This window comes from Eptesicus fuscus, chromosome 9 (assembly GCF_027574615.1).
Source record: "Eptesicus fuscus isolate TK198812 chromosome 9, DD_ASM_mEF_20220401, whole genome shotgun sequence".
In the NCBI taxonomy this organism is placed as follows: Eukaryota; Metazoa; Chordata; class Mammalia; order Chiroptera; family Vespertilionidae; genus Eptesicus; species Eptesicus fuscus.
In genome coordinates this window covers 47,061,916-47,077,850 of record NC_072481.1, presented here as the reverse complement: position 1 = coordinate 47,077,850, position 15,935 = coordinate 47,061,916, and positions in this window count along the sequence as shown.

Here is a 15,935-nt window from a genome sequence, read left to right as displayed (position 1 = left end):
TGTTTTGGGAAACCTGATTAGACACACTTTGGCTAGACTGCCATTATCTGCTCCCCAGCAAAGTTGAGGCAGGTAATGGAAGAACAGGATAGAGATGGTGTGTTAGTGATAGCCTTTCTGAGTGTAGGGTGTGGGAAGGCTTGGAGCACATTTGACCAGGCATGGCCCCAGGAAACCACATGGTGGAATCCTTACTGTAGGCCCAGAAATAGGCTCATAAACATTCTTACCCTGAGTTAATCTTTTCTGCTCAAGGTTCTTTTAAATAAATCTTATGTGTTCATGTGTTATATTATGTTGTTATACATGTATTGTGTGTGTGTGTGTGTGTGAATTATTACTATAATTTTACTAAGGTGAAAAGAGAAAATTGGGGGCCCCTGACATCCACATCAAGTAATGTGATATATGTTCATATATATTTTCTCATTTGGACTTCATAAAGCTTTCTGAGTAAGGTAGAGTTTATTTAATTTTCCTCATTTTGAGGAAATGGAGATTTAGAAAGTTAACATGTTTTATAACTTTAAACAAGTTATCCTACTCTTCTGAGATTCTGGTGTTTTGTTTTATTTACTTTTCACTTATAAAATAGGGGAATTGGCATAGCCAATCCCATGGTAACAATGTATCATAATTAACTTGGCCCAAAACACAATCTACTGTAATAATGTCAAGAAATGCTCCCTGCGCTGCTATCCATTTGAGAGCCAAGACAGTCTGTGTGGACCAACCTCCTGTATGGTCATGAGTCAGGGTTGCCCTGAGGAGGTCATCTGGCCCTCGCTATTCCTATGAACCCACATGCTCAGAGTCCAAGAGTCAGGCTGTGGTGAGAGAACCAGGACAGTCGCAGCAGCCCCCTACAGGATGGTCCTCTCAGCCACAGCAGGTAGACGACCGCCTGCTGGAATTTTAAGGCATCTGCCCTCAGTTGGCCTCAGTTCCAATCTTCCTGCCTCACCACTTAGAAAGTGAGGACATAGTGCCTTCCTTGTCATGCCAAACCATGAGATATACACCTTGCATGGCATGGCAGAACAATTCAGACCACAACTGAGAAGGCCTCGTTCTAGTTCTAGATAGCTGTGTGACCTTTGGAAAGGTCACTTGACCTCTTTGAATCCCAGTTTCCACATCTTTAAGACAAATGCAGAGGATTATTGGTCAAATGATCTCTAAGAGAGGTGTTCTGAAAAATTTAAAAGGTATTAAGCATCACCCAAGGGGAACTTGTTAAAATGCATACTTGATAAGGGTCATGGACCCCATGATTCTGATGCAGTAAGTTGAAATAGGGCACAGGAATCTGAAATTGTAACCAGCACCCTAAGTGATGCTGCTGGAGGTAGTTTGTAGACACCACTTGCAGTGATACTGCAGGGCTGTCCCCTCCAGCTCATGCTGTGAGGATTATGCATCTTCCACTAGAGCTAACCAGTCACTAAGTGCTGGCGAGTCTTCAGGCAAAATATCTGCCTCATTCACCCTTTCCCTTTAATCCTACAGCAAATTTATGCCTGGCTAATGGCAATGACTTCTGATTTGAATTTTTGCCTTCATTATTCTGCCTTCATCCACTCCCATTGCAGTTTGCCTGTATTCCTAAAATCTTCTCATCAAAACCATGCAATGGCTGTTATCTGTCTGTAGGATGAAATCCAAACTCCGTAATCTAGCAATTGTCTTAAAATGATTATCTTTTCCATGTCCTCCATAAGAACCTTTTGAACAAAGAGAATTTGAATGCTTGAAGTCTCTTGAATGAGTGTCAAGCATCCTAACCACCATGCCCTTTGCTTATATCTCATCTTCTTCCTGACATCCTCTCCTCAACCCCTCTGTACCCAATGTCTAAATCCTATTCATTATTTTGAAGCCCAGTTTTAAAGTTTACCTCCTTTATGGTGTCTGTTCTGACCACACTTCTTGACCATGAGCTCTCTCTTCTTTATTCGTATAACTCTAGTCCAGCACCACATAAGATCATTGTAACATTTCTGCCTATACTGTGTGCTTTTCTCAGTACCTTCACTCGCCCTGAGCACAGTGGTACCTCTTAGTGGTTATGAACTTCTGTATGATCTACAAGGCTTTGCATGACATTCAGCACCGATTTATTGCACAGTCTTCTCTCACAGAAGGCCTTTATTGGTTAAACAAAACGAGTATGTACTTGAATGAGCTAATTAACTTCTGACATTTTTTCTCTGTTTAAAAAATAGAAGAACCAAAACAGGATACTCCTCATTCCAGGATGTTATAAGAAACCACTTTTGAAAATGAATAATTGTTGACTAAGAAACAAAATGCACAGGTGCACGTGCCTGCTTAGATTAAGAATGCTTCCTTTAAGTAATAACACAAGCGTTTGTTCCTCTGTGAAGGATTTCCTGACAGCTTCATACATACTTGTTGTTATTAATAACATTTGTTGAATGGTACACAAAATCAGGCACTCCTAAGTTCTTCATATACAATATTTTGTGTAATGTTCACAATCACCCTATTTAATGACATTTAATCATTATTAACTTTATTTTAGAGATGTGGAAATTGAGGCTTAAGAGAATAAATAATTTAGCAAAAATCACCAACTGGTGTCAGAGCTAGAATTTGCCCCTAGGTCAGTCTGATCCCAATGCTTATGCATTTAGTCATTACATTATCCTGCTAACCTAACATCCTGCTGACCAAACATCACCTGGTGTTCCATTGTTGCTTCCTGGCTAGTCATCTGGGGAGACTGTAAATTCTTTGGGATTTGAGCTGTTCTAATAGTTGGTACATCATAAGTGCTTGATGAGAGCAGGATGAATGCAGACTGGAAGGGAAGATAAGAATGAAACACAGACTACAATATGTCTCAGGCCAGGAATTGTGACAAGTGCTAATAAGCAGCATCGGCAATGTGAGAGGCAGAAGATGGAGGGAGTTCCTTAGGCTGCCATCAAGAAAGGAGGACTTGGAGGTTGCTTTTGAGATAACAATGCCCCCTTACCATAGAGTCCCTTCCTCAGTACCCTGTACCTGTAAAAGCTCTTAATCAGTAGCCAACATGGTATAAACAGCAAAGGGTCCTAATTACTTAATCATTCAGATAATCTGTGTATCACGTGGAAGAGCAAGTGCAAAGGCGCTGAGTGGGAATGAACTTCACCTGTTCCAGGAACAATAAGACCAGTACGGCTAGAGCACAATGAACAAAGGGGAAAGTGCTTGGAGATGAGTTCAGAGAGATAATCAGGGCCAGATTATATACAGCCTTGAAGCCATTCCCTGATAGGAAATGTAGATTTTATTCAGTACAAGGATAGCATAGGAGGATTGTGAGCAAAGGAGTGCCATGATTTGGTTTAGTTTTAAGCATATTACTGTGGAGGCTGTGTAAAGATTAGCCTGGGAGTAGTGCAATGTTTGAAAAAGGGAGGTTGTTTAGGTTATTTTAGCAGTAGAACAGGAGAGAGAGAGCTGGGACTGGAGTGATAGTATTGGAACTGGAAAGCAATGTGTGGATTTGGGGGTCTATTTTGAAGATGGAGCAGATAGGTTTCCAATGTACTCAATGGGGATGGGGAAGGAAAACCAACTTAAATAACTGGGTAAATAAAGATGCCACTTCCTGAGATACAGAAGACTTAAGCAGAAGCTTGAGAGGCACAACCCAGCCTTCATTATCTTACTTGCTAGGCATCTGAGTGGAGATGTTCAAAGGCATTGGATATGTGAGTTGGGATTTCAGGAGAAAGGTCAGGACCAGATGTACAAACTTGGGAGATATGAGTATAAAGATGATGTTTCAAGTCTTGAGTATAGATGGGAGTACCTTAGTTATAACTCAATAAATATTGCTAAATATTCAATGAATATTTAGGGATATAATTTGGGTCAAAACATAGGTCTGACTTAAAGACTTAAGGCACATAACTTTCACTGAGCAGCTGTATGCCCTTGGGCAATGTCCTTTCTGTACTTCAGGACAGGAAGAGAAAACAATTTCTCTGAAGGAAGGAAGGAAGGAGAGAGAGAGAGAGAGAGAGAGAGAGAGAGAGAGAGAGAGAGAGAGAGAGAGAGAGAGATAGTGCTACTTTGGGAGGGAAAAAAAAAGAGGTAGAAAGAGGAGTGCCAGATGGAGCAAAAAACAAAAGGGAGAGGCCAGCCGGGACTGGGAAGGAGGGTGCAAGAGCCTACAATTCCTGGCTGAGTTTGTAATCTTCCATTCTCAAGCACTCACGTACTTACTTGTGTCATTTGTGTACTAACAATCTCCCTCTGCCCATTGAGTACTTTCTTTGGTTTTGGTGATAGCATTTTTTAGAATGACTCATGGACCTAAATCATGGAACTATAAGTCCTCTTGGGAGCAATTTATTTTTACTTGGTATCAGGAATAGCTATCTTTTCTTGAGAAATTTAAAACAAATCCTGAGAAATCTAGGAATACCATTACTAATCAGGCTTCTTTTGCGTGTCAATGCTGGGAAGCTTAGAGCCTCATGAGTGGCATTTTTTTTTTCATGCACTTTATTCCAACTTCATTTTGTGCCCCAATTATGCTTGCCTTTTAAAAAATTTATATGTGCTGCTTGTTTAAATGTCTTTGCTGTCTTTAAATATCCCTGACAGCTACATCAACTGCTATGTGGAGCAAGACAGGAAATAACAAACAATGCAACATCTGAAAAAGCCTTCATTTCCAATCATTTGTCCCATTTCCCTTAGGAACTCACTTGTTAGACATGTGTCTCAACCTTTGATAGAGCAATTTGTTACTCAGGTCCATCAAGGGACTGTGTCTCTAGTTTATACTCTCTCTTCCTCTTCCCAGGGGATGGAGTAAATGAGCTCAGTTCTCCTTCTCCCACTTACTCTACAGTGAGGGGTATTATTAGCTTATATACTTATGCCAGGCATGAAAGAGATCTGAATGTTACCAGCACACTTATTATCACCTCTTCAGCCAAGTCTAGGCTAGTTCAACCCCATCTGGGAAAAAACAAGTCAATGCAGTTACTTGCTTGCTTTATCTTGTAGCAGGGGTCCCAGCTTGACAATCTATGTTGTCCTTGTCCTTGAATACAGTTCCAAGCACATATAGAGGAAAGGTGGTTTGGGCCTCCTAGAGCATGTCCACTTGAAGGATGACCACCTGAGCCAACGTCAGCTCATATCTAAATGGAGAAGTCACCACACTCTAGAAACAAAGTCACATTCTGGAGTCTTTGGCATTGGTCATGACAGAAAACATCACTGCTATAAGCCTGAATGGGAAAAGAAGAAAATAATAGCCAAGATCACTGTTCAAAATGGGCCACTTCCTGTAGATTCCCAGAATGAGCAAGGGAGGAGTTTGAGGGGACTGGAATTACGGCAATAGCAGGTGGGGGAAGAGCCAGAGAAATACTATTTTGATACTGAGTTATTGAAATCTAAGCTGGTTTGGCCTAGAGATATTCTAGTGAGAGACTATTTTTAGAAAGAGTTGCACTATTAACAGCATAGAGAATGCTTACTTGAATTTACTTCAGTTGGCTTCCAGGAATACCAGAATAAATTTCCCTGTAATGCAAAAGAAACCCTTATTTATTCACTCACTGTTGGGAATGACTAAGGTGTATACTGGAGAAGGGACATGTACTTCCAGTCATTGATCAGTCATTTGTGAACATTTATTAAGAATTGATGACAGTTCCAGGGGCAGATCTACTTATAGGAAAAAAGTGGTTGTCATAGAAACTGCAGATAGCTACAGTCCCCTATAGACCCAAATAAAAAACTAAAAGCCCTCTGACCAAATTATTATCTCTAGCCAAAAGGCCTGGGAACTTCAAGACTGTTCTACTACTAACTTTTGGTTTTGTGCAGGACTCTCCCATTCTAGTTCTGAAAATGTGCTGTGAAATCAGAGCCCTTCTGATGGAGAGAAAGATAATGACTCATGCATATGATAAACCCTTCAAGGTCTGTGGTGCCTTTTTGGAGCATGTCAATCCACTCTTGCCTTTGTATTTGCCTTTGTCTGGCTTTCATTGCAAAGTGAGCAAGGGAATAAGGGAAAAGGGCATCTGATATATAAGATCATATACTTATGAGTTGATCATATACGACTTCCTCTGTTTGGTTCCCACTAATGATTTAAACAGGTCCCAGAATCCCAAAGATGGATGGCACAGACCAATGACATCTGGCTTGCCTTTCACTCAAAGCACCTGCCCTCTCAAATTCCAGCTCTACTACTTGGAGATTCTTTGACATTAGGCAAATCCCTGAAACCCTCAGAGCCTCAGATCCTCTTTTGTTAAATGGGAATATCAGTTATTAAATCACAGAGCTAACAACTGATATAACTGATGTGAAGAGCAATGAGAAGTTGTGTGTGAAAAGTTTTTGTTTTCTCTTTCAAATATTAAGAATGAATGGTACTTTTATTTAGTTTTATGGAAAGAGGTTAGCACTCAGTTAGGGCTAGGTTGCATTTATTGAGCTATGTGTGCTCAGATTCTGGCATAGTGCCTGGTTTACTCTAGGAATTTAGTAAATGTTTGTTGGTTGAAGAAATGAGAATGGGCTGCAATCATTTTGCCTGGAATCCCTTTGATATTTGATTCCAAGAATCAGAAAGAGTGTCTTGAGGTCATATGGTCCATGCTTTTGCCTCTGGCCATACAGGAGAGGCAGTTAGTACAGAATGAAAGCTGTTTTAAGGCTATGAGGGTCTGTAGTTCTTGCAGCTAATCAATAAAGGCTTGGGATAGAAGCTCCAAGAGGACACAAAAGAGAGCACATTTGGCCCACCTTGACATAAAGCAGGCTGCTTTCTGCACAGACACCAACCACAAGGTCTATTTCCTCTAAAATAACTCCACCATCCTTATCTTCCTATTGGTTTAATAGGATAATGTCTCCAGAAAACTACTGAAAGTGCAAATGTGTCCTCAGAGAATGGTAGTTTAGAGTCATTAATTAATCTTTGAATCAGCAGAGAGTTGGGATCACTGAACAGTAAGCTTTTTAAGCAGGAAAGGAGGGATTGAGGGTTGAGTAGATTTAGGGTTATTTTTTCCAGGAGCATGAATAATCTGATGTGCTTTGGTGGGTTCAAGACAAGCTGGGGACAACACAAAAGCAGTGGGGAGCAAGGACTGGAAATGTAGGATGGGCATCTAAGGCAGATGTGGCAAACTCTACCATTTGCACCAATTTTTAAGGTAATTAAATATTTCAAAGCATGGTAATCTTAATTTTCTCATGTAACTCTCATGACAAATGTGGGGTAGTCAAAGAAGATTGTAATCATCACTCCACAGTTTCAAGTGAGAAAACTTAGGCCCAGATCAGTCAAGTAGTCTATTTAACATTTCTCAATTTTTATGTGGCAAAAGTGGTACTACAGTTTACTTCTTTTGACTCCTAATTGAGTACTCTTTTTATTAACTTCTTCTGCCTCTCTGACTTGGACAACCTGCCAACAAAACAATGACAATAAGATAAAGTTAATACTAGCACCTCTCTTTTATGATGCTACTAGAGGCCCGGTGCACAAAATCCGTGCATTTGTGGGCTATAATTAAAATTTAGCCTGCTATATTTGGTCAAATGGTTAATTAACTCACCCCTAATGCCTTGACAGGGCCAGACCAAATGATTTTGTGGGCCTTATACAGCCTGTAGGCCGAACATTCCCAACTGCAAATGGCTCTTTATGTGTTTGGCCTAAAGAAATCAATCTCCCTATTTCCCTGGGTAGACTGTTCCATTTAGGACAGTTCTCATGATTATGTCATCAAAAGGAGAGATTTTTATTTTTTCAGCAGCAGATATAAGAACATTTTCACAGGAAAGCACTTTGATAGTCTCACTTGAGGCTGATCTGAGCCTCTCAAGGTCTGAGAGTTGGCTGTTGGCCCTTTAAGAGAAAAGGACCAGTGGATCGCACAGGTGAGGGTGAGTTGTAGCTCTCAGAGTGCTTGGAGAATGAGATCATGAAAAAGGGGGGAGGGAGGAAGGCTGAATAAAATGGTGGCATGCTGTGTGCTTCTCCATGTTTCTCCACTTTAGCCACCACTCACCAAAACAAAAAATTAAAAATAATTCTGCAAAGTCTACAAAACCCTAAAACATTTGTTTGGGTTTTTATAGAAACCTTTGAGAGGGTTGGCCTGTGGATATCCCCAAAGGAATAGAGACGTGCTTGCATTCAAGGGAGCTGCCCATCTGAGTGTAATGCTCAGAGAACTGGCAAAGGACTTTGAGAGTAAGGCTCTCTTAGATGGTAGAATAGGAGGTTGTGGTAGCTCTAATTACATCTCATAAGTCTAGAGAGGCATCAGTTGGTACTTGACACCACGTGAAGGATGTGGGCAATGTCCTTTCTGTACTTCAGGACAGGAAGAGAAAACAATTTCTCTGAAGGAAGGAAGGAAGGAAGGAAGGAAGGAAGGAAGGAAGGAAGGAAGGAAGGAAGGAAGGAAGAAAGGAAGGGGGGGGATAGTGCTACTTTGGGAGGGAAAAAAAAGAGGTAGAAAGAGGAGTGCCAGATGGAGCAAAAAACAAAAGGGAGAGGCCAGCCGGGACTGGGAAGGAGGGTGCAAGAGCCTACAATTCCTGGCTGAGTTTGTAATCTTCCATTCTCAAGCACTCACGTACTTACTTGTGTCATTTGTGTACTAACAATCTCCCTCTGCCCATTGAGTACTTTCTTTGGTTTTGGTGATAGCATTTTTTAGAATGACTCATGGACCTAAATCATGGAACTATAAGTCCTCTTGGGAGCAATTTATTTTTACTTGGTATCAGGAATTAGAAGACAATCTCCAGATCATTTGCATTCATGTTTATTTGTTTTTTCTTTTAGCTGGATTGTTCCAAGTAGAGGAGGGAAAAATTAGTCTGGTAGATTCTTGACATAAAATGATATATTTTTTGAGACTTTCTCAAGTCCTCAACTTCAGGAATATTACCATAGCCCATGACCTCCTATACATTAATCTATAAGATGAGGGTGATAATATCTCCCCAGAAGGGCTCTTTGTAAGGATTAAGTGGAATTAAGTACTAAGAGGAGATAAAACTCCATAGAGAATCTGATGCCAGGCAGTCAGCTCATTCATTTGCCTTATGGCTTGCTGTTCATAGTGTGATCCAAATTTGTGCCTCAGAAAATTTTTTAAAATGATGGCATAACATAGCCTTTGGAGGGTAGCTTGAAAATAACTGAAACCTCAAATATAAAAATTTCAAGTGCCTGTGTCAAACAGTGTATTAAGAGAAGTTTTCTATATGCCCTGCATTTGAAACCCTTAGGTCTTTGCATGTCAGCCATCAGTTTCACACATAAAAAGATGAATGTTTCAGATAATAGTGCCATCTTTTTCTGCTGGCTTTTCCTTCCAGCTTATAATGATCTCATCTCTGAGGCCCAGTTCTCCTTCTTACCAATTAATTCCCAGGGGCAGGTGGTAACTATTGATTGGATCCCCCGTCCTTGCCTCTTATGTCATCAGCAGAGCTAGAAGGAGATGCTTTTTAACTGTGGCTGAACTTATATTGAGGACTGTGGAAAGGGCTGGGATCAGAGATCAAAGCTTGGCTGGAAGCCAGGTTTGTGAGCTAAGATCATCTTGTTTTTGTTTCCTGGGGGATTTGTAAGTGGCAAGAATGCCATTTGTTTGATTAGAGAACATGAATCTTAACAGTTCAGAGAATGAGTGAGGTCAGTATCAAATAGTTTTGGGAGTGATAGGGTGGGTCACAAACATATTGTAAGCATCCATGGGCGAGCCGGGACTCGGAGTCTGCACGTTTATACCATCTACGTGAGCCCCTGAGTTCCCTGCAGGGGATGATTGACTATCCTTGGAAAGTGACCAGTTCAGGTCCCTCAGCTCTCTGAAGATAAGACAGGGGAAGTGATGACAAGAAGGGAGAGGCTAAGAGACTGCATTCCCAGGACGATCAGAGGGGATCAGCAGAGTGGCTTGGGAATGTTGTTTCTTGCAGGAAAGACATGGCATTATCTCAGAACCATCTGGTGGCAGCGGGAACGAGACAGGGGAAGAAGACTTTGAGCGGCGGTCACGTAGCCTTGTCTCACTGTTTGTATATGTCCACGATCCACCTATTTCCTGACAGAAGTGGGTTAGCTAATAGCCTGGGCTCAGGAAAGAATGGAGCTTCAAGAAATGAGAGGATCTGCACAGGCTGTAGGATTCCTCCAGCAGGAAAACTGAGACACTTTCTGAAGCTTCTTATAACATGAGCAAAGTCACCAGACTCAGGGGGAGTGGAGGGTGGGTGCCCTTAATCTTTCAGTGTAAAATTGATCACTCTCTAGGAACCTCCATGCAAGATGGCATTTGTGGTACCCCAGGTTTCAACCTGGCCTGCATATCACTTTGATTAGGCCATATTAGTGATTACAGAACAGTTGGACACATTCACAACTTTATGTTTTAAAATTTTATTTTATTGCGTTTTTAGAGAGAGAAAGGGAGAGAGAGAGAGAGAGAGAGAGAGAGAGAGAGAGAGAAATATCAATTTGTTGTTTCTCTGATTGATGCATTTATTTATAGGTTGCTTCTTGCATATGCCCTGCCCGGAGATTGAACCTGCAACCTTGGCTCATTGGGATGACACTCCAACCAACTGAACTACCTGGTCTGGGCCTCCGCATTCATAACTTTAAAATATCAATGTATATCACATAAAATGCAGATTTCTGGCTCCTCATGAAGAATGGGAAGTGTGGCATCTCTGGCTCCATGTTTTCACATGGCAACATTTGGCTGGAGTTGAGTAGCTGATGTGCTCAGAAGCCAGGGAGTAACTCTCCACTCCCCATATTTCCTGCCCATCCGCCTCACTCAAAGTCCCCATAGGCATTTGTATTTGTGACTCCTGCTCTAGACTGTAATACCTGTGAAGGCAAGGAAGCGAGCATGTGTCCTGGGTGGAGCTTTGTCCTCAGTTTCATTGTAATTCAACTCGTCCCTCTGCCCAGTCCCGTTCCCCTCCCTTATAGATGAGTCCAGAGAGCACTCTCCAAGAAACGTCTGAGTACAAATCTCCCTGGAATCTGTTTCCAGGGAACCCGACCAATGGCAGTTTGGGTGATTTCAGCTTCAGTCTCTCTGATCTCAAAAAATTTTTGGCTTGCTGTATTTGGGCTAGATTATAAGAAATTGGCATGTGTTACAGAAAAAGATCGAGATTATCTTTCTACACAATTCTTAATATAGACTCTAGAGAATTCTCTAATAAGGATCTTTAAATAATGTGGGATTCAGGCACGAGGATTTAACTAAGTGGCAGACCTCATCTCGCGCAGCTGATGCAGGATTCTGGAGCCTGAAGCACACATAGGACAGCTATTAGACATGCCTTCCAAAAGCCCACACAGGAACATGGAAGGGATACCCTGCATAAAGCCTGGGGAATTGATGGAGGTTTCTTCCTCAAAATGCTGCATGCGGGTTCTGCCAAGACGGTACCTTCTTGCCAGCAGGAGGAGAAGACTTTGGTGGATGCTGCTTTCATTCCAGAAAGAGGAAACTGTGAAAATCAGGGAGAGCTAGTCCAGCAGCAACACTTCTTGCTGGCAGTTTCTCCCTAACATCAGGCATTTCTGTGCTGGAAATGGTGAGGGAAGCCTCCTTTTCCTGCAGAGAAGTGGGAATCTTGACTGAAGCAGGATCACGCCCAGGTATCATATCAGGACCAAAAAGGGATTGTGTGCCTAGCCCCACAAAGTGTAGGTCTGGGCCCCTCCAAGGACAGTGTGAGCAAAAGGAAGCACAGCTGCAGCCGGTGCTTGCACACTCTGTCCCTGGGGACCTGAAGCTCAAAGTCATAGGAGTCCTCCGTCTGGTGCAGAAGCAAAGGTGTGCAGCCAGGAAGCTACATTCGTCCTTCACAAAGGCTTGCAGGCGAGGGAAAGCACCAAGCTAGAGTCAAGATGTGAGGACAGTTTTACAGTCTGAGCAAATGGGGGGAAGCGGAGTTGGGGGTGGGGGGCAGGGGCTGCCTGCAGGGCTCGGAAATGAACTGCCAGCGATTCCTGAGGTGTCACAAGGAGTTCAGGATGTCTTAGAGTCAGAAAACTGATTTGAACGTATAAGATGGTAAGAGTCCTGGCTTCCCAAGTTGCTATGCGGTCTAAGTGAGGTCACAGATCTAGAGCAGTTAGCTCAGGCGCTGGCCCTCAGCCTGCATCCCCTGAGCGTTGCTATGTTCAGCCTCATTTCCAAGGTGGCTGGAGTTGAGTGGCGCAGGCTGCAGGAGTCTGGGCTCTGGGTGTTTTCGGGTCAGGTATCCACCAGAGTGGGTTTGGGAGCTCCTGTGACACATAGCGACTAGTGCCTGGAATTGTTATTGCATCCAACTGGGTCATCCTCCTGCATTCACAGACAATAGAAAAGGATTGTCTTCTCCCCACCTCTCCCCGCCATGAAAGAAGAGATCAGCCAAAGAACATATATGCATAAACCATGGACTCAGGCACAGTGTGGCGATGATGACAGAGAGAAGAGGGGGTGGGAGCAAAGGAGGAGAAAATGGGGACATCTGTAATGGTGTCAACAATAAAAAAAGAAAAGGATTGTCTTTCCCTTCTAATATTCCAAACTAGCTTCTGCTGGTCCCTCTTGATTCCTGTGGGCATCTAGTTTACATCAGCAGAAGGAATCAGTGGATTTGTTTTTCTCCATTATTGATGCTGTTATTACAACTTTGATTTGTTGAGTGCCTACTATGTGTCATCTCATTTAATGCCAATGCTTATTAGTGAGTGAGGCAATTTCATCACATGCAATGCAAGTGTTGTGGAAAGGGAGTGCTGGAAGAGAAGAAAAATGAGTTAGAAGCAATGCGATAGCAAATAAAACTTGTTTTGAGTACCTGTGGGACCAGACCTGAGGACTTTCCATAAGCGGGCACACTCTCCAGAACCCAGAGTTTCTTCATTAGCAGGTGGAGGCAAGAGCTAGCCACAGCACACGTTGCAAGTCCTCCTGAACTATCTCCTTGTCAAAGGCTTTGTGTTTTGCTATAAAACATCGTCAGTATCCTTCTCCACATCCCTGGGCCAGGATTTTTCTATGCCAAGAAAAACAAACCTCAACTCCTAGTGTTTAAAACTCTCCTTGACACAGGCGCTCACCTCTGTAATTAAACCTTTCAGTGCAGGTACGGAGCTGTGAGGGGGAGGAAACCTGCCCCGTAGGGCAGTTTTAGGATTACCAAGAAAAATTCAGCATTGCCTGTGAGAATCCAGAAGGACCTCTTTGTGAGCGTTTCTCAGAAGCTCCCCTGGGGGGATTCCCTAATTAGAGGCAGAATGGAATATTAATACATTCCATTTTCTGTGGAATAAGCCAGGACCTTCCCAGATTTTTTTTTTTTTTTTTTTTTGCTCTGGAGAGGGCCATGAACATAGGAATTGTCTGTCTGCCTGTCTTCTTTCCTTTTTCCTTCTCTCCCTTCTCTTTTTTTTCTTCCTATAATTTTTTTTTTTTGTGGGGTGGGGTGGGATGGGAAACAAATGTACTTCCATGCCCTGGCTTACCACTCTCTATGTAAGCTTGGGCAAGTTAGTCTCCCAGAGCCTCCGTTTCCCTCTCTGGAATGTATGAAGCGATTTCTAGCACCTCTTTCAGCCCTAAAATAAAATTTAACGCTAATACCCATGATAGTACGTAAGAGGTTGGACACTGGAGTCAGTCTGGACTGGGTTTGAGTCTCATTTGTCACTTTCTGATCTTGGGCTAGGAAGGCACGCTTCCCTGGGGCACTTTTTCTGACATGGAGATAACATCAGCCTCATACGGTAAGAGGACTGGGTGTGATAAATGTACTGAGCACACCTATTTTATGATTCTGCTCTGAGCTCCTTCCACATGTTGACTCATTTCATATACGCAGTATCTCTGCAAGGAGACATTTCATTTTTGTTAGTGTCTCTGCTCATTATTTTTCTGGCTTGTTGAGGGGTTTTGGTTTCTTATTCTAAACTTAATCCTATCACTTATTTTTGACTTATCTACAACTTTGACAACACTGGTGGCTTCTCTGTCTTATTCAATATGTTCTGTAAAAACATCTTGTAAAAGCTATGACTAAGAACAGAATGCTATGAAAACAGTGCTAACTCTTTGTACATTGGAACACTACAGAGTTTTTGAAATTTACAAGTGTCCATACCTGGCAAATGAAATCTGAATCTCCGAAGGCAGGGCCAGATATTGGTGTGTTTTCAAAGTTGCCTTGTTTATTCTAATGGTTGTCCAGGATCAAGGACCATGGCCCTGTGTCGTGAGTCTAGGGATGCTCGTCTAGACTAATAAGCCACAGGCAGATGTGGGTAGGGTGGTTATCAACTAATATTCTATCTTATCTTTGTACCCACATTTCTGCAATTAACCTAGTTGTCAAATCTCCCTCTAAAATCAGAATACATGCTCTGGGGTATTTCCCAAACTTGCACAAGTCTATCATTTCTGAAATTCAGCTTTTTGAAAATGAGAAACTGCCCATTTCCAGTCTTCTAGAACCTTACTCCATCCTTATCAAAGGTTATTTTAAAAAAATGGCTCCTTCATCATGCCTACAAGCTCTCTCAGTTCTGTGAATTATGATTGATATGTATTTGGAGGCTCCAGTTTAATTTAAAAATCTTTATGTTCCTTTTCTATTCCTCACCTATTTCAGGCTGTATTTATGTGTTAGTTATTCAATAAACGCTTTGGGAATAGCAATTCTGTGCCTGGCACTGTGCCATAAAAAATTATAACATGTACTGAAACTATTCTTGCCCACTAATGGCTAGCTCTCTCCCAAGAAATCCTTTTCACAAATCCTCTCTTAATCTCAGCATTCAAACCTCTTACCCTCTCAGTGTGTTTGAGTCATCCAATGGGTTCCTGACGACTTCCTTTTGTAGGCATCCTGGGTGGACTGCCTCAAAGTTCACTTCAATGTCTAATATCTGGTCCATCTTGCTGCCTCCGTTTACATCCTCTTAACACTACAGAGGTGAATGAGCCAATAGCCCACTGATCAAACTTGGTAAATGAACGCAGAGCACAAACCTGCCCGCTTGGTTGTTTATGTAAAGGCCTATTGTACAGCATTCATTCCTGAAGCCAACTTGTATTCTCCAAAACATTGCTCCGTGTCAGAAAGCCTGCTTCAGCACAGTCTACGTGCTGGCTCTCAGTTCCCTATGCTGGGAGTTTACACAGTACACAGAAAACAGGTCAAAATCTGTTGTGAAAAGGTGAAATAACTGGCCTTTCTACTTCTTTCCCTTCCTGCTCACTCTCCGGTAACTTCAACTTTTATTATTCCATGATTATACTCCTAAATTCCCTTTCTATAGGAAATTTATTATTATGAAGTCCATGATGTGCTGGATCCTTTAACATTTTAATCCCTATGATCCTCACAGACCCCTTGAAGGTGAGTCCTGTTATATGTATTTTACAACTTGGGAAGCTGAGGTTCTGAGTTAGAAATAAACAGCCTAAGTGCTGACCGACAGCAGGTAGATCAGGCTGATGCCTGAGCCTCAGAGCAGCCAGCTCCAGTCCACCCCAGGCCCACATCATTGATGGGCAACGGTACTTGTTCCCACTGGATCCAGATACACCCACAGAGCCCTCAGCACGCTATTACCATGGCCACTCATTACCCTTCAGAATTGGCAGGCAAGTTGAAGACTGTCATCCCTTCCCCATATGAGGGGTACTGTTGTATTAACCATATCCAGAACAGATTACTCAAGTTTTTACAGCATCTATCAAAAACCTTAATTCTTTTAAACTAAATTCCTCTCAGTTCTCTTAGAACAGTGGTTCTCAACCTTCCTAATGCCGCGACCCTTTAATACAGTTCCTCATGTTGTGGTGACCCCCAACCATAAAATTATTTTCGTTGCTACT